The sequence below is a fragment of the Halichoeres trimaculatus genome, unplaced genomic scaffold, assembly GCF_033239565.1.
Source record: "Halichoeres trimaculatus isolate MK-OKI-2021-1 unplaced genomic scaffold, fHalTri1.1 fHalTri1_scaffold_22, whole genome shotgun sequence".
Classification (NCBI taxonomy): domain Eukaryota; kingdom Metazoa; phylum Chordata; class Actinopteri; order Labriformes; family Labridae; genus Halichoeres; species Halichoeres trimaculatus.
Window position 1 is genome coordinate 4567309 of NW_027437200.1, and position 17932 is coordinate 4585240.

Genomic DNA, 17932 nt, shown 5'->3' on the forward strand with positions numbered 1-17932 from the left:
GGCCGAGAATATTGATTATATAATATAAGAGCGCTGGTGCTGAAGGACTCCTTCTTAATTCTCTGAGAGCCCAGATGCTGAGACAGACGCTGCAGTGAGGGAGAGGAGGAGGAGGAGGAGAGGGATGAAGAGCAAGAGGACAGAATGAGATTAATGTGACAGCGGAGGAGGGACTGGCTGCACATTCAAGTGTGTGTGTGTAAGTGTGTGTGTGTATGTGTGTACTCACAATGCCACATCATCCTGCCTTTGGCTCCAGTCTTCACAAAAGAGGAGCTGTGAAATCAGAGATCCAGGGAGGGAGGGGCTAATCAGACTCAGGGACTTGTTGATGGTTTTGTTGCTGTTTCTGTTTCTGCAGATTTTCCTCAGTTATCTTTAAAGCTCCAAGTTTGTCGCACAGCAAAGCTCAATTTTATGCAAATGATCTCTGAACCCTAAGGCTTGAAAAACAAGGCTAATAGAGTCTCCAAACTGCAGTTCCCCCAGTGTCCACTAAGGTCAGTCTCAAGCAGTAAGTCAGTTCCCATAGAACTCCATGTTAAAAGAAGCTGCAGTTCCCGGAGTGTCCACTAGAGTCATTCCCGAGCAGTAGGTAATTTCCCGTAGAACTCCATGTCAAAAGAAGCTGCAGTTCCCTGAGTGTCCACTAGGGTCAGTCTCCAGTAGTGAGTAAGTTCCCAGAGAACTTCATGTTAAAAAAAAAGCTGCAGTTCCCTGATTGTCCACTAGAGTCAGTCTCCAGCGGTGAGTCAGTTTCCAAATAGAACTCCATGTTAAAGGAAGCTGCAGTTCCCTGAGTGTCCACTAGAGTCAGTCTCCAGCAGTGAGTAAGTTCCCATAGAACTCCATGTCAAAAGAAGCTGCAGTTCCCTGAGTGTCTACTAGAGTCAGTCTCGAGCAATGAGTCAGTTCCCATAAAACTCTATGTAAAAAAAAGCTGCAGTTCCCCCAGTGTCCACTTGAGTCAGTCTCCAACAATGAGTCAGTTCCCATAGAACTCCATGCTGCAGTTCCCCCAGTGTCCACTAGAGTCAGTCTCCAGCAGTGAGTCAGTTCCCATAGAACTCCATGTTAAAGGAAGCTGCAGATCCCTGAGTGTCCACTAGAGTCAGTCTCGAGCAGTAAGTAAGTTCACATAGAACTCCATGTTAAAAGAAGCTGCAGTTCTCTGATTGTCCACTAGAGTCAGTCTCCAGCAATGAGTAAGTTCTCATAGAACTCCATGTTAAAAAAAAGCTGCAGTTCTCTGATTGTCCACTAGAGTCAGTCTCCAGCAATGAGTCAGTTCCCATAGAACTCCATGTTAAAAGAAGCTGCAGTTCTCTGATTGTCCACTAGAGTCAGTCTCCAGCAATGAGTCAGTTCTCATAGAACTCTATGTAAAAAAAAAAAAAGCTGCAGTTCCATGAGTGTCCATTAGAGTCAGTCTCCAGCAATGAGTCAGTTCCCATAGAACTCCATGTTCAAAGGAGCTGCAGTTCCCTGAGTGTCCACTGGAGTCAGTTTCCTTTCCTTATTTCTGGCACAACTCATGTGTGTATTTGCTGTTAGATTTACACCTGAGTGTCTCTGGTCTGCCTTTGGACCTTCCCCAGCACAGTCTTGTTTCTCAGATTAAAGACCCCCCAAGGGGTCATCTGCAGACAGATGCTGTGAAACTGAATGAGCTCCCTCAGGAACTGGCTAACAATGACTTTGTGTCCTCTGGTAGACAACTCTTTATGGTTCTGTGAAGCACTTGGTGTGGAGGAGGGGACCTCAAAACCTCTTCCATGATTCAAACTGTGAGGAAATGCCCAGAGAGGAGCTGAGGAGACGCCTGTACTGAGTCCTTCTCCAGCATAGGATTACCTGATCTATATGACAGTAAAGTACACATAAAGTTCACTCGAAGATATCCAATCAGCATGGAGATCCTCAATAGAAAGAAGCAGCAGAGTTTTGTGATCTTCTAAGCCCTGTTTCTACCAAGCAGTCTGGTTCGGTACAGGTTGGATCAGTTAAAACTGATCCTGTTTGCATTTTCACAGCCAACCATGCCCCCTCATGGTAGGCAGCGTGTAAGCCAGGTGACGATAGCAGCATCAGCCATGTGATAGCGTGACACCATGGCAGTGTGACACAGTGTACAGTGTAATAGAACCAATGAAGAAGAAATATTTGACATGGCAAACAAAGACCAATGTGATTGACATGTGGCTCTTTGTAGAAAGCACAATCTTTGTTTTAGAGAAGGCTGTGTGACACCAGGAGAAATACAGCAGCTGATGTCACAGATGAGTTAGTACAGAATATTCCTGGATTCAAACATCTGCCCATTGAGTGTAAGCATTAACGTGACATCACTCACTGCATCTCTGCCACAGCACAGGAATAAAGTCCATCATCAATACGCCTCTGCACTGTGAGGGTATGGTGTCCCAGTGATGTCATATTGCATCATGGTGTTGCTCGATGGAAGAGTGTAAGGCATGGCTCACAACAGGCATACCCCATACACACACATTCACACATGCACACACACCGTGACGCCTCCAAGGTGAACAGGCCGGCCATTCCTCTCTTTAATGTGTTGTTGTATGTGAGAGCCTGTGGTCACCGTGCTCTCCGCAGGAAGAAGGGGCGTGCAGACCATGAATTACAAGACCGTCTCTATGCAGACCTACAGGGTGTTTTGGAGCAACAAAGCCTGACTGTGACTCTGTCGGCCTCCTGCTGGTTGTGTTTCTGGTTTCAAGCATGCACTGAAACTTTCCTGCGGAGCCTCATCTGAACAGGTGAATCACAGAGTGTAACAGAAGCCATGGTTACATGAGGAGTTTTTCATCTTTGCGAATGGAATCTTTCCGAATGACTTTTTCGAAAACAATAGTAAACATGGGAAGGAATATTCCAGTCTCTGGTCTGCATGCGCCGCTATACTCAAACAGAATAGTCAATGGGGCATGCGCAGAAAAACGTAAACATCGCAAGATTTATCAAAGAGTTTTTCTTCCACTTGTTGGAATAACTCTGTATTGCAAGTTTTTCGTCCGTCCTGTCTTGAAAATATGTTCAGTTCTTTCAGAGTTTGGATCAAAAACAAACTTTCCGCAGCAGTCCAGTGCTGACTGCTCGCGGCCATTTTTAAAGTTGAGGAACGTCTCTAGTTGCGTCTTACTGAGCATGCGCTGAAAGAACGCACCCTGACAACTTTCCGTTTGAGTGGATACTTGATACCTCAATCGGTTTGGGGTATACAAAGGTTAAATTCTTTCCGTTTAAGCAAATAAACTGAATGCAAGCGGAATATTTGAGTCCGTGTATACGTGGCTATTGTCTCTGCAGCCTCCAGGCTCTGGTTTACAGACCTACAGCCTCCCTGTCTGTTTGTCTAGTACACTGTAAACCCCAAAATTCAATTTACTCCATTGGATTGTGCTATAAAAACTTGAAATTTGTTAGTAAGTTCAGTTTACTTAAATGTCTGAGTTTTCAGTGTTAAAACTGATGATTTCTGAGTAGATGTAACTTTTCCTAATGTTTAAGTCAGCAATAACTTAAAATCATTAGTTGTTGACAGCGTTTTGTAACCGTGAGTGAGGAGGGGATGCAGCTGATATGAGGCCTAGATATGTAACGGTGGCACGTGTTGTCTGTGCTCCACATGTCACAGACTTTTTGTCAGTGCGCCACAGCATGGACCAGCTGTCTGTGCTCCTTGTGGTATCAATCAGCTGTCTGTGCTTTACGTGGTGTGGACAGGCATTTTCAGTATTGGTGAAAATAGCTTGATAGTCTAGTCAAACATTTCATTTAGAAATATATTTACTATTAGATTCAGCTTGAAAAGTCACCAGGTACAAGACCTCATGCCATTAGAGCTGATTTTTGTTGTGACAGCTTTGTAACCATGGGTGAGGAGGGAACCCTGTGGATATGAGACCCAGCTGTACTTTTTAATGTTATTTGATTTAGTTGTTTTGATCTGCATCAATTTTTTTATTGTTACATTTACTTCATTCATAAGGCAAATTTATTGATATCATATCTTTCAGTTTGAGTAAGGTCAACTTGTTATTTTTTACAGTGATATGCAACACGTTTTAACATAACTTATTATTTTAATTTGTAACAAATAAGCATCAGGTTTATTTGATTAAAAACATTCGGTAGAATGATTTTCCATAATAACTGAACTACTTAAGAAGTTGAGTTAAATTGATTTAAGTTTTCATATTTCATTAATTAGTTTCTTAAAGTGATACTCCAGGATGGAACAAGTTGGGTCCTATCACAAGGTTTAGGGCAGAAATTACCCCTACAGCAGTGTTTTTGTGCAGCAGAAGCCCAGAGCGCACACACCAAACACCCCCTCCCTGCTCCTCTGCCGGTTTCCTCTGCACTCAGACGGGGCCAATTTTACTTGACCAAAAACACAAATAAACGGACTCCCACCAAAAATATCTGATATCAGTCTGCATTCACGCTTTATTGAGAGAATTTTTGGCGCGTCACTTTCACACAAAAACACCACTAAATAAGGATCTAGTTCTCATCGTGTCTCTTCGTCCTGGCAGACTACCTGCGTTTGTTTATATCTGGCACGCCGCGCGCGCGGACTGATACACTAAGCGGCGAGCGCCTCGTAGCCAGCTGTGGCTCTGCAGTGGAGGTAGCGCCGTTTTACGACACGATGAGAACTAGAGCCTTATTTAGCTGTGTTTTTGTGTGAAAGTAACGCGCTGAAAATTCTCTAAATAAAGCGTGAATGCAGACTGATATCAGATATTTTTGGTGGGAGTCTGTTTATTTGTGTTTTTGGTCAAGTAAAATATGTCCCCGTCTGAGTGCAGAGGAAACCAGCAGAGGAGCAGGAAGGGGGTGTTTGGTGTGCTCTGGGCTTCTGCTGCATAAAAAACACTGCTGTAGGGGTCATTTCTGCCCTAAACCTTATGATAGGACCCAACTTGTTCCATCCCAGAGTATCACTTTAAGGTAGCCGGTCTACAAGGTTTTTCAAGTAAGCTCAACTTATCCGGGTTTACACTGTAAGGAGGATGAGGAGGATGATGAGGATGAAGGTGGGGACACATCAGACTGTCTCTTACAGTACAGGTGGAGCTTAGAGATGAAATGATGTCAAAGAGTAAAACAGGAAGTGAGCATTTTCACTCCCACTTCATGGACACTGACGGAGAGAACAGCTGTTTGTTTCATTCCTCTTCAAACCAAATGTTCGTCCTCTGCTGCTCCAGAGATAGATCTGTCTCTCTCTTTCTGTGTGTGTGTGTGTGTGTGTGTGTGTGTGTGTGTGTGTGTGTGTGTGTGTGTGTGTGTGTGTGTGTGTGTGTGTGTGTGTGTGTGTGTTTAATACACCCTGAGGAGAGAGCTAAGAGAGGTGAGACGGGGCAGATTCAGGCACTTAAGTTGATTAAAAAGACTCTGCTGCAGTCCCTCCTCTCCTCCATCTCTTCTCTCCTCATCTACCCTTTACTCCCCCCCTCTCCCCTCTTTCTCTCACTCCATCCCTCTTCCTCCACTCCCCTTTTCTCTCCTTTTCTCTTGCAGAAGATGCTGCAGTATACAAACTGTGTTAACCAACAGGAGGAGAATCAGATGATGTGACAGAGAAGGTTTTTTCTGCAGCAGTGTAAATATTTTAGCTCGACACCGTAAATGTTTGAACTCCTTCTCCTTCACAGTCAGTCTCTGATGTTTGTTGGATGTTTAATAACCCTCAAACTGCTGCAGCTGAACGAAGCTAGCAAGCCTAAAACGCTCCTTCAGTTCATGAAAAGAGATTTATCTCCAGCAAAAGGTTGTTCTTTAAGGATCCCGTTAGAAAGAAATGTACACACACATTTTGATTTATCTGACACACACCAGTTAAAGTGAGTTGTTTATGTCTGCTTCACAGACTGGATCTAAAGATGGACGATGATGCTTCATCTCCTCCTGCTCCTAAAATGTGAAGCTTTATTGTCTGTGCAGCAGAGATCAGCTGATGGAGCCGTAGTGTGGGTTTGGTTGAGTAAAAGGCCAGACATTTGTAGCAGACAGTACTTAGCACTGTTTCCTCAGAGCAGGAAGGTTCCTGGTTGGATTCCCCAGCTGCGCAGAAACCTTTCTTTAAGGAGTTTGCATGTTTGCATATGTTGGTTCTCTCTGACTTCCTCCCAAAGTCTAAAAAGAAGCTCATCAGGTCGATCAGTCGCTGGAAATTATGCGGATAACCGTCCCATGTTCCCCCAGACAAGCTGAAATCTTTCACTGAGGAAAAAAAAAACGTGTAGAATGTTTATTTGTTTACAATAACGAGACAATGATGAGATGAAGGTGTTGGTGGTGGACCGTCAGAGTCTGAAGCTCCATGATATTTCTCCACAGTGAGTCTGATCTGTCTGAATACAGTCTCACTGAGTTAGCCGAGTTAGCTCAGTCTCTTACCTGTAAAAGGTGAGCTGGGGGTCCAAATCCTCACCCCCTTCGTGCATCTGAAGAATCAGAGTGCAGTCGGTGCTGTCTGGGCTGTGAGGACCATCTGGCAAAGCTAGTGCTTTCCAGAGTAAAGACTCCATTTCCCATGAGCACTAGCACCCACTTGTGACTCTTGGTGCATTCCATTTGTACACAGAACTCGGACTTTATAAGTTCTGAATGGGAGATTTCAACTGGAACACCCCTTGAGGTTGGAATTTCCTACTGGGAATTTGGGGGATCCACACCACCCCTGAGTTTCTAAACAAAGATGGCTGCCCTGGTGTAAATGGTAATTAGCTCCTGTTTTGTTCCATTTATTTTAGAATTTCTGACTAAACAATACATCATGTCAACAATACATATCATATATAGAGATATTGCTGTTATGGCAAATTTTCCTGACTTGGCAAATGCAACGCTTTTAGCTCGGAGATCATACCCACTCCCCACTTTCCAGTTGCGATGTAAATGGACCTCACCATCTTTCTAAGGGATGTTTGTTTTTAAGTAAATTAATTTTTAACTGTTCTATGCACGTGTTAAAAATGAATCAGTCCTTGTGTTGTGTCTGAAAGACTTTAGCTGTATGAATGAGTATAAAGAGAAAATGTTTAGACCAGGGGTAGCCAGCCTTTCCATGACTCAAGCCACATTAAAATACACTCACTCAAAGTGCCTATATTTATTGCTTTGTTAAAATCATCAACAGTCGGTAGGAAAGTCTCCCTGAATGGTTTTTCATGCTTCCCTGTGCTGTGAGAAATGGTTTAAGATCCTTCTGTTGTCTGGTTTTTAACAGTACAGAAAGTTTTGAATGTGTTGCTGTGTTTGGCATACTTTGCTATACTGGTGTTTGGTCTCAAAAAGACTCATTTAATGTCCTACATACCACACTTTCACAGCAAAGGGTGCATATTGTTCAATCTCTGGCAATGAATCCATACTGCCTTGTCCAACTAAGTTGAAAAGAGCAACTGGAACTTTGTTTTTTTTCTGCAAGACACATTCCCACACTTGTAACGTCATGATTTAAACTTATTATTTAATGTCATTCCTTAAATTTCTTACGGAAGAATATTTGTGGTGTCCTACATTTTTTTGTGAAGTGTTAAATCAAGTATAATATGACAGTTTTATTATTTATCGTATTTTATTTAGTTTTTTTCTTTTTCTATTTTTTTTCCCCTACCACATTGTAATTATTCTCTGCGTGCCAACATAAATAGCCTCACGTTAGCCACAGAACCTGTGCCTCTGTGGGTTGCTTACCCCTGGTTTGGACTTAAGTTCAGATTAAATGTAAAACTAAGACTAAATCTAGACTCAAGGCGTATTCAGACCTGGACTGTTTGGTCCACTTTAAACGGACCAGGGTTCCTTTCCCACGCTGGTGCGGACTTTTCATGCAGGTGTGAACAGACTCAAACGAACCCTGGTGCGGATCAAACAACCGGACCGAGATCCACTTTTTGAGGTGGTCTCGGTCCGCTTCCAAACGAACTCTGGTGCGGTTCGTGGTTCTCTAGTGCAGGTCTGAATACAAACCAAGGTCTATCCGAACTAACCACAGGATACATGCGCCTTTCGGGCCTATAAAGCCACCGTAACCTAACTGTCTTTGGTCTATACCTGATCCTCTGTCTTCTGTCACGCTGTTGCTGGCATGTCGTGGGTCAGGACATGCAGAGCATAGCGTCTCCTTGCTGCGATCGTTCGTCTTCGCTGTTCCAAAATTGTAAACAGTGTTGTTAAGCTGCTTTGAAGGAGCTGCTCTTGAAACTGAAAATGATTTTGCAGCTCTAATAAGAGCACAAACACACATGTTTACCTCCATTTCCGGGTCTGTATTCTGTGTGCCGCCTTTGTCAGTGCTGTCCAATGAGAGCACTGATCGTCACACACGTGGATGTGAATATAGTCCACTTGCAAAAAGTACAATCTGAATACAAACCGCACCAAACGAAAAAAATAAAGTCCGCTTCTGGTCCGGACCAAACAAGTGGACCAAAGGACTTTTCTGGTCTGAATACAGCCTAAATGAGTGACAAAATAAACACTGCTCTGAGCAGTCTTAGTATGTCTGTGACTAAGCCCATGTCCACACGTAGCCAAGTATCAGAACGGCGTTTCAGCCGACCTAAAATGGAAACTCTTGAAAACAGCCTCCAGAGTTGGATTTTTCTGATGCCGTGTAAACAGTAAGCCGACATTTTCAATGGTAACGCTGATGTCATGCTTCGCGCAAGCATGTACAACAGGACAATGGTACTGTTGTTACAATCGTCTCAAACCACTGTGTTGTGCTTGTGCTGCTCAATCTGCTGTATATGCTGACTGTCTTTAACAAAATGAGCATCTGTTGCTCCACTTTTTAACTTAGTATTCCCCAATACACACCAGTTGATTGGCCCAACTCTGCTTCAGTGGAGATCTACCAAAAGCAGCTTCTGGACAAGACAGTTATAGCACCACCTGCAGGCCTGGCATGCTTACTATAGCATTTTCAGTCCCTTAGCCTTTCTGTGTAAGCGCAGATTTTTTTCACTGCGTTTTAGCATTTTTGGATGAACCATTGCAAACGGTGCCTCTAAACGATGCTTTCTGAAAACTCTGGCCAAATGGAAGATTTTGGAAAAATCCGGTTTCATGTATACGCCAGGAAACAGAGTTTTTTGTACTCAAATGTCAAAGCTGAATGACAGGGTTTATTCTGATTGGCTGACATGGGTTTCAGGTCTGAAAAACACTGCCAAAAATGGGTTTGCTTAGGGGCATGCTTCGATTGAGCTGCACTAATCTGCAGATTCCCCTGGTGCATGCGGATAAAAGTATTTTTAAAAACTGATGAGGGTGGTATTCGTTTTTGAAGTGTGTGAACAAGGCTTTTATTTGGCTTTGTTATTGCGTATGCTTTAAAGCACTATTTAAAATAAATCTGAAGCAGTCCTCCTTGGTCTCCTAGTTAATCTATAGAAATGTTGATGGTTGACCTTGTTAAGTCCAATCAGGACAGTAAATCAGTGTAAAACCGTATGGTGTTAGTTTATATTCAGGGGACGGTGGACTTGCTCTCTTTCTTCCACATGTGAATATTTCAGACTCTGCCTTATCATTTCCTCTTGTCCCGTGTTTCTCTGTGTCTGTCAGAATTTCTCAGTCTGTGTTTTTCTTGGACAATGTGACTCCCGTGTGTTTGTTGTGGTAATCTGAGCCAAGCTGCAGTTACACACAGAAACCATCTCCTCTATTCTGAGCATGACTTCCCTCCTTTAATCCTCAGGGACCGTCTGACAACAGGTGTGGTCTCCAGAGCCAAAAACAGACAACAGTTGTCCCTTTACAGGCCCCGGGACCAGGACCAGAGGGAGAGAGTGTTGAGGAGGATTTCCAGTCACATTTCTATGAGTCCTTGTAAATGGTGCCTTTAAATAAACCTGCAGGCAGAGCTCTGATTCTCTTCACACTTCATTCATTTAAGGTCTGTGTTCAGTTGAGTCACTTTGACATTGAACTAAAGTGAAAATAAAACTTTATGTCTGGTAGTAAAAATTAAAATAATTAATTTAAAGAGGGGGTGTTTTGCTTTCGCATAGATTCAGTGTTCTTACTGGATATGAAGTAAGAACACTGAAACACTAAGGTTTGTCCATAGCTCCAACCCCCTGACAGGCTGGCCAATCAGAGTGAAGGGGCTTTGTAGTCCAGGGAGCCTTAAAGAGACAGCAGCCAAATCTAAGTGTTTCAGCGAGAGGCTGAAATAAGAGTTTCTATAACACCAGAGAGAAAAAATAAGCCGTGAAACATATAAAATTACTACAGGAGCAATAGAGGGACAGAAATAAAGACTTTAAAAAGCACAACACCCCGCTTTAAAACTACCAGAGAGTGCTGAGAGCGGCTTTTAACCTGTGTCTGTGACAGAGAAAGATACCTAAGCTGTTGTAATATAACTGACAACATGGATGTGTGTGGAGACTTTAACTGTGCAGATATCAGGGGACAGTAACTGAACAGTCTTCATCATCTTTTCCTCTTCACACTCAGCAAAGCTAAGATGAGATCAGCATTCTACAATGTGCTTTAAATGAGGATCAGGTGTTGGTTTATATTCAGGTTAAAACATGTCCTTTTATTAACAGCCTATATTAATTCAGTCTTATGTGAGCTTTTACATCACACAGGTAAAAACAGGTCACACACAGACAGGTTTAAGGCTTCTTTTCTGCACTGAAACCAGATGGGATAATGCCTATATGTATACTTTCACACATGATAAATGTACAGGTAGTGACAACAGGAACAGGCTGATGAAAGGAACTTCAAACCAATATCAGAGCAACCTGTGTCTGAAGTTTCAACTTCATATGTTTATTACCATAAAAGGGGGAAGTGTTTAAGAAAACACTGAGCAAAGACACTTCTTTAGTATAGAACCATATCTCATCATATTCTCATGCGACACGTTTTTAAAATAAATGATGGATAAAGTGCAAAAAGTAAAATATGAGCAGATGTTTATCTTACTTTTTTATGTATTTTTTAGATTCAATACGAGCTACATTCACCAGACAGGTCCAAAAATGTCCTATTTCAAGATATTGAAGACAGAAATGCCCCTGAGTAAAAAGTTTTAGAAAATGAAAACTGCAAGTGGTTAGAGAAAGTTTTTTTTAGTTTCTTAAACATATCAGTCATATCATTCAGAAAACTAAGAAAGTACATTTTTATCATTTAGTAACCAGAAACTAGGCAATTTCAGCTTTCAGGTGAATGTGAGCCAGGTGATGTCTAATAAGACATTCAGCGTCCTTGAGTGTCCTGACGCTTTTAAATTAAATGCATTATTATTATTTTATTATTCTTTTTATCAAAGGAAGACATTAACACTTGATTAGATTTCAGGTTTTTGCAGTGTTATGTGACATTTGTAATGTATAATAAATACATAAAAAAAAATGTCTGCATTATTTTTTTCATTTCCACAATCATTTATTTATTTAAATGTTATATTTTGTTTGTTTTCTAATTAATATCTAATTGACAATGTTTAACTCTCGTGGTGTCCATACAGTGCAATGATAAACATACACAGTGAGATCTCGCGAGAGGACACGTCTGTACTATGTTTACAGCAGCAGGCAGTATTTATCAGCAGCAGTCTCCCCCTGCCGCTCGTCACTGCTCCTCGGTCCGGCCGTGTGATCGTGAGGCTCTCTGCTGCCACTGCCGCTGCTGGGAGGAGGCTTTACCGACGTTTGGTGGCTGACAGCCGGCCGGAGGCTCCTCTCCTGCGGGACAAGGCTCCTGTTCCACAAACCGCGCTCCGGTGTTTTCAGCAAGGAGAGGCAGACTCCTCTGCAGCTCGTCGGTTCTGTCCGCCGGGTTAAACAGGTAAGACCGGAACACCGGATCCAACCCAGAGCTGCTGCTAACGCTGCTCGGTGGCACGACTGGCAGCCTGAGAGGCTCCGAAAGGAAGCCGTCACAAAAATAACTGTGTTTCAGACGGGACTCTGTATTAGCGCTAATTCACTGCCAGAGCTGCAGACTTTCCGCAGCTCCTGCGGGTTTGATGCTTCCCTCTCCTGACTGATGTGATGCCCTTTAGTCCGTGCTACATCCACGGTAGCCATGGTAACTGCCAGTTAGCCGGGTCCACAGAACCGAGACCGGGTCAGGCGGTACGTGAGGCGCAGAGCAAAAATTCACCAAACCCCGTTTGATTTACCCATGTTTACTGTTTCCCCGCTTCTCTGAGGATCCGCATCCCCCTGAACACGAAGGGGTACCAGATCTGGATCCACATCAGCAGGGAGACCATTCGGCCCCCAAAAGAACATCTAAACATCATCAGGTGAAGAGGGGGAAGAGAAAACTGAAAACAAGGCTGCAGGAGAGCAAGTCAACGCCTCCAGAGCATCACACACGCACGCACACACACACTCACACACACTCACACACACACACATAGGCAGGCAGGCAGAGAGAGGGGTTTTATCATAGAGGGACATAAATCATCATAATTAATAGGTGGGTGCAGGATCTGTGCTGTGTGTGTGTGTGTGTGTGTGTGTGTATGTTTGTGTGTGTGTGTGTGTGTGTGATTGCAGCTGGAGAAGACAGTTCTGGGAAATCGATGTGTGTGATGCGCCTCAATGGCGAGACGCATGTGGCTGCTGTGTGATGATGGTATCCTCTTTCGTTACACAAGTTCACAGTGTGTGTGTGTGTGTGTGTGTGTGTGTGTGTGTGTGTGTGTGTGTGTGTGTGTGTGTGTGTGTGTGTGTGTGTGTTGAAGCTTTGTCTAATGCAGGTTTTATTCCACAATGTTTCTTGTTGGATGTTTTTCATTTTGTTCCTCATCATGTTCCCTGATAGATGAAGCTTACTATACATCGTGACAGCACCGAGTGTGTGTCTGTGTGTGTGTGTGTCAAGTGTAGTTAGATAACAGTGTGTGTTGGCTGAGCTGAGCTGGTGGATGATGTATGTGTGTTTATAGTGGTTAAACTGCTCTCCCTCTTTCTCTCCTCCCTCTGCTGCTGTTGCTGTGGCTGTTCTGTGCTGTGATTTACCTCCCTCTATAACTCAGATCAGTTAATGCAGCTCTGGCAGCAGGCTGTGCTGCTGGCTGTGCTGCTGGCTGTGCTGCTGGCTCTCTGTGCCAGACGTTAATGAGCGCTGCAGGTCCAGGTTCTTGTTAAAGTTGTGTTTCTGCTCAGGGGATAATATGTGTAAGTGATCCTGACTCTGCACTTTCTGATCCTCGAGGGAGCAGTCCACCCGCTCCGTGTTTAAAGCTGTTTGAGTAGCTTAAAGGATGAGGAGGAAAGCTGCTGTAATCCTTTACTAGAGCTCAGGCCAAAATATGCTCATGATACCATGAAGATTAATATTCAACACAAATAAAACAATATGGAGCTAAAGTCAAAGGTTATCCTCGTGGTGAGGAAGAGGCTGGTGGATTCATCAGGAGATGTTCAGTTCCAGGAAAGTGAGACAGTTAATCCGGTCAGTCATCAGGCTGTGAGCTGAGCTGCCTCTCACCCTCACCAGGTCTCTTTTTAAGATTCATTGTTCAGGAGGAGCTCTGCAGCACAAACACATCCAAGATCCAGGATCCAGCTCTGAGGCTGCTGCAGCGTGCAGATAATGACTTCAGGTCACTGCTGCTGCAGAGCCTTTGAGATACAGATAGATCTGGAAACTATCTGACCCTTCTTCAGACACAGGACCAGGGTTTGCAGAAACCAAGTCTTTGCACAGGTCTTAAAAACATCTACGCGCATACAGGATTTGATGTAAACATTCAATCAAACATTTAGTTTAACTTCATGTGACCCACCTGTGAACACTGGTTAGGACGTAACCTAAGAAAGAATGAGCCCCTCAGTGACTCTCAGCCTTTGCAGATCAACAGGATTCTGATGATGGCCTCATTTATTCTGATCATCATGTTGATGGTGTTGATGCTGAGGGACATGTCTCATAGCATCTCTCAAGCTCCATGAAAGAAAACTCTCAAACAAAGGAAAGCCTTCATTTGGGGATGGAACAGAAATGGGAAAAAACGGAACCATTTGGCTTCCCTCACTCGGTTTGGGGGCACGAATGCGTGGTTACATTTATGATTTTCTTTTTTCATCATTCTACTACTCAGTTTGGAGCTTTTTTGTTGTTTACATGACTGAGTGAAGAAGACATAGTTAGAGGGTGTACGTGTAGCGTTGTGTCGTTCTGCTGTCTGGGAGTTCTTCAGATTCAGTGTGAGCTCTGATGACGGCAGTAAGAAAGTGGAGGATAAAAACAACGACTGAGTGTTGCCACCTTAGAGACTTTGTCGCTATATTTAATGACTTTTCAGACCCCTCTGGTGGGTTTTTTTAAAGAAGACATTTCTTGAGATTTTTCTGGAGAATTTTTCCTCAATGTTCAGCATGTATGAGTACCTCCCCTATCCAAAACACAGACAGACAGTCCTCCTCACTCACAGCAGATAAAATCACTTTTGCTGGTATCCAGCCCAGATTAAGGAAGAGGGTTAATATTTAGACCTTAAAAAAATAAGAATGGACAGAAGAAAGTTAATTTATAGTTGTAAACATATTAATGATGTTGTGTTATACCTGCTTTCTGTCTCTCCCACCTTATTTCTCTCTCCTACAGTTCATAACAAATACATACAAATGGATTAATATGCAGATTAGACAGCAGCGTCATTTAGTGGCTTTTAGTGACTTCTGGGACAGCCAATGGTGACTTCCCTTACTGAGGAGTTGGCATGTTGAAACTAGCAGTATTTTACTCAGCTTTGATGGTGTTTGAAACGAGGAAACGGCCTCATTCTTTCAGGTTTTTCATGACTATACATGACAGAAATTTTAAAAAATAATCTGTTTATAGTGGATTATCAGGGTATATGGTAAAAATAAACGTGTTAAAAACAACAACAATGTAGCTACCAGTGGCGTTTTCTCCCGGAGGCCAAGGGAAGCCATGCTTCCTCTCTTTTTTTAGACTGTAGCTGTGATTTAATGAAAATATTCCTTTTTAACAGTTTCGATACTTCTTCTGTGTTTTGTCACCGTCATCTCTTCCTTATTCCTCTCCTCTAGTTATTGAGCATTTTACAATGTGTAAAACAGCGCCCTCGTAAATGTTCTGTGGCGAATGCGTGGTGAAAATACGATACTGCACGCTGTTGTCCGCAAGGAAGCCAAGCAGAGTTGGCATCCCTTGGTGAAAAAAAACAAGAATGATTAACCAATCAGATGAGGCCGTGGTCATGACACTGCTCATCTGTGATTGACCAAGACTGTGCCAAGGGAAGCCACCCCGTCTTTGGCCTCAAACCAATCAAATCACAGTATCGTCATCCTCGAGCCACTGAATGAAATCAGTGAAGTTAGCACAGTAGCAGTGTGCAAGTAGCGGCCGGTTGTGTGTTTAAGTGGGCGGTTGAATGAATTAATAAGATGTTTAAGCTAAGTCAAGAGGACAATGTACGTGTGTGAATGCGTGAGTGAGGGTGGGAGAGCTAAAGGGCGTGTGTCAGTGTTCAAAGAAAGTAAAACGAGCGCTCTCTGGGCACTCTAACAGGTCCGTTACATGAAATAGCGATACAAACTGCAACATAGCCTTTTATGTACCCCACTCCCTAAAAAAAAAATATAGATAAGAGGCTTTGTCTCACTTGGCTTCCTCAAAAAAAATCTCCACGCAACGCCACTGGTAGCTACACAAAACCATGACCACAAAACAATGATAAGAACCTACCCGTGGTTTTTGTGAGCTATTCCATCCCTAGTTATGTTTGTTTGACTACACCAAGAAAAAAAAAAAAAAAATCACGTATACATGCATAACTTGTACTCGTCCTTCCTTAAAACCAGCAAATATTAATATGCTGTTTCTTCTGGCAAAAATATTTTACGCCTACAAGGCTTGACATTAAAGTGGACATATGCTTGTTTCTCCTTTTCACTATGCCAGACTAGGATGCCTGTAAAGCATTTCTGCCCTCAGTACAAGTCATTTAGTTCCTTTATTGCCCCACAATAGCGTTCTCAATATCCTCATTTTAGGCCATTCTGAAAGGGGACATATCATGCTGATCCGTGATTTAATACTTACATTTAATATAGTAAATTTGAAAACAAGACCTTTCCCCCCCTGAATTTTCAGAGAATGAGATATTGTATTTTTTCTGATATCCTAGAACGAGATTTGATGCCTCTGAAAATAGGTCATTGCCATTTGGCCGCGAGATTTCGACCTTCGTGACGACACGAGGATCCTTTCTTTTTATTAGAGTAATCTGATAAAGCAGCTCCTCCTCTGTGATGTCAGTTAGTCACACAACCGCCACCGAGGGATACACCCACCAAGAGCCGACTGACTACAGTGTTTCAACTGCTAATTCACCATGTAAAGCTGAGCTGCTCAGCAGAGCAGAGTCCCTGCATCCAGCACTCAGTCAGACGGCTCTTGGTGGGTGTATCCCTCGGTGGCGGTTGTGTGACTAACTGACATCACAGAGGAGGAGCTGCTTTATCAGATTACTCCAATAAATTACCCCCCCCAAAAAAAAAAAAAGAAAAAGAAAAATCGTTTGCTTAATTGCAATCGCAATATTGGTTCCAAAAAAATCAGAATTCGATTAATGCATTATAGAAATTAACGCAGATTAATCTGGATCCCAAACCCGCGGGGCGTTCAAAGACGCACTTATTTTCAAATGTCTGGTATTTACAAACCGTTTGTCCTACTTGGAAAAAGTGGTGTTCTCGTCAGAATTTCAAATTTCCGACGGTCCCTGAATGTATCACACGTGAGGTCAGCAACATGTTTTAAACCGGGGGGGAAGCGAGAGTGATACAGTCCACGTCTCGTTTATTCACACGTCCTTTTTGAAAATCTACAGAAAATCAACCGTTTGCTCTAGCTCAATTCTGTAAAAAACAGATAATTCTACACTCTTTACTGCAAGAGTGTAGCCTAAACAAGCCCTGAATGATCGATATATGTCCTGTATTTAAATCTTAAGAATTCTTTGAAAATTTGCTTCCATCTTCCTGGTGTCATGTTTCAGCTTGGGGCTGCTCTGCACCAATGAGCAACAGTTTGTGTGTTCAGAGCATGTAAAACTGAAAATACTTCACTTTTCTTTGATCCAAGACTTGAATTAAGTGTTTTGTACATAGTTCCTCACAATTTTTAGCCTTTAGCCCGGGATCTCCTGACCTCATAGAAGTATAGAAGTTCATATGACGATGACGGTTTTAATGCTGCTTCCTATGTTCGTTCCTCTCTGTTTTATTGCAGATGTTGTCTCTTGGTTTTGAGGATAATTACTTTGCATGTCATGTGATGATCTGGCTGCTGATATTTAGTTTTTGTCTGTGCAGCTCGAGGTTGTAGTTTTTGTTGTTTGATTTGATTCAGGGTGGTAAAGAAAACAAGGGGTGTCCCAATCTGATACACTGATCAGTATCCGCGCTCGATATGGCTATTTTTGGAGGATTAGGTAGCATCAGAGTTTGTTTTGTGACCGATGCAGTTTTCACATGTTTTCAGCACCATCACACTTTACAGCTGCTGTAAATCAAACCAGGTTGGTAACATGTCCGTTGTGTGGGACTACTTCTCTTTGGAGAGTAATGATAGTAAAACAGCGTCTTGCAACATTTGTACAGTGAGTGTTTCTCGAGGAGGAACCAACAGGGCTCACTTTAACACAACAGATTTGGTTTGTCATTTGCAATGGAATCACCCAACAGAGTACAGGATTTATCAGAGAAAGGTATGGGTATTGTATCGATATCTGATCGGCAAAACATATCATGAAAAAATTGAATCAGAAGTCAAAACATCTGTATCGGGACATCCCTAAAGAAAACTGTCCACAGAGTCATCCTGACACCCAGAACCTGAGCTGTGATTTAAACTCATCCTGTTAGAGAAAGAC

At 42.8% G+C, this 17932-nt stretch overlaps 1 protein-coding gene across 1 annotated transcript in view; it reads left to right on the top strand.

Annotated features, from left to right (window-relative positions):
* Window positions 1-11608: 11608 nt before the first annotated feature.
* The window catches only part of ache (acetylcholinesterase (Yt blood group)), a 34125-nt gene continuing 27801 nt past the window's right edge, over window positions 11609-17932 (top strand). The window contains exon 1 of the mRNA XM_074662131.1: window positions 11609-11856. The gene's annotated coding sequence lies outside the window, so the exon portion shown is untranslated. The remainder of the gene's footprint in view (window positions 11857-17932) is intronic.